Source organism: Hipposideros armiger, unplaced genomic scaffold, assembly GCF_001890085.2.
Source record: "Hipposideros armiger isolate ML-2016 unplaced genomic scaffold, ASM189008v1 scaffold_268, whole genome shotgun sequence".
Taxonomy (NCBI): Eukaryota; Metazoa; Chordata; class Mammalia; order Chiroptera; family Hipposideridae; genus Hipposideros; species Hipposideros armiger.
This window is the reverse complement of record NW_017731618.1, coordinates 130656-132136: the sequence shown is the minus strand read 5'-3', so window position 1 is coordinate 132136 and position 1481 is coordinate 130656. Positions and strand designations below refer to the sequence as shown.

The following is a 1481-nucleotide window of genomic DNA, read 5'->3' as shown; positions in this document are numbered from 1 at the left end:
TTTTGGCAAACCTCAAGTACAGAATCCAGACATTCACATCTGTACTCAAGGCATCAGGCAACACTGAGGATGATCAGGACAAAGCACCACAATCATTAGCATGCAGTCAATTTATCTGTGAACTGTCCACAATGTGTTCTTTATTAAGACATGGGCCATCCAAAAAGAATGATGTGGGCATCTTCAAACCAGATTGCTCCTCCTTCCCCAATTCCTCTTAACACATTCAGGGAATAATGTAGTATTATTTTCTAGGTCTGGGTATGGGAAAGTGCAGGCCAGTGACAGGAAGAGAGCGATCATCTTAGGAGTGTCAGGTACTCAGGGCTGACCTGCATAAAACTGCAGCTGAACTCAACCCTTTGGGTCTGCCGAGAGAGGTCTGCCATGGACCCCACAGCACCTGACATCCCAGGTTTGCAGCAGAAAGTTCTCAGCAGAAGTAGGAATGGAACATGAATTCACGGTCTTAGGTTGAATGGCTCTTGTAGCATTTCTTACCCATACTGCCAACACGGCTTTCTATCAATCATTTCCTTTCTCTGACTCATCTCACAGCTTTTCTGACTCCTTGCTCTCTTGGCCACCATCTTGCTTTTCTTTGAACTTCACTGCAATGTGACCTCCTGGTGTTTCAGGAATTTTCTTTACATTGTCTCTATACTCCTCACTCATTTTTCTTCAGAGTAAGCTTGTTCCTTGAGCCTGGGAGAAACCAACCTCTGTTTTCTTGCCATCGGTACGCAAATGAAATTGTTTGGCATTAGTTTTGCAAAGTGTCCCAATGCACTTTATTAATTGGAGGCAAAATGGTGGGCAAGAGGAGGATTGGTATGGGGCAAGCTTTGAACTATTCATTTTTGGGGGGAAGATAAACTTTATCATTTGTCCTACAAGTCTTCAGCTTGGCTTCTTAGGTTGAAGAAACACTTGGTTCCATTTGGTGTTCTTCATTAGGTTCCTCATTAACTGGAGTCAATGTGAGAATCACATTTCTTCATCTAATTCATCCTCCAAGAAGTCCTTTTTGCTTCTATCAGAATTTCAGCTTGCCATTTTCAGGAATAGTCAGAGAATGGCAAAGCCAGCACAGTTAAGGATACCCAGAGTTTACTCCTTTTAACCTCCACACATTCTTTATTTTATTTAGTTTAGTAAAGGGATTATCTCACCACCCAGTGAATAGTGTCCCTGTTGTATACCATGTTGCCAGAGATAGGGAAAGTCTTTTTACTTGATTTCCACAGACATAGACTCCAGAATGTATGGTCTCCTGAAAATTAGAGGAGAAGGGTGTGTTTTGCAATGTCCAATAGAAACAGTAGAAAGAGAATGTTAAATAAAATATATCATAAAATATCTTTCATCCCCCCAACCCATTGTCATGTTTCATTGCTTTCTAAAGACTTCCCCTTATCTCTTTCTGGAACCTTCTTCCTTTGGGTTTATTCAAATACCATCCATCACCCTTTATTTTACTG

General features: G+C 41.3%; 1 pseudogene; it reads right to left on the bottom strand.

Annotated features, from left to right (window-relative positions):
* Positions 1 to 123: 123 nt before the first annotated feature.
* LOC109390435 (developmental pluripotency-associated protein 2 pseudogene) lies at positions 124 to 1056 on the bottom strand (annotated as a pseudogene).
* Between the last annotated feature and the right edge of the window lie 425 nt (positions 1057 to 1481).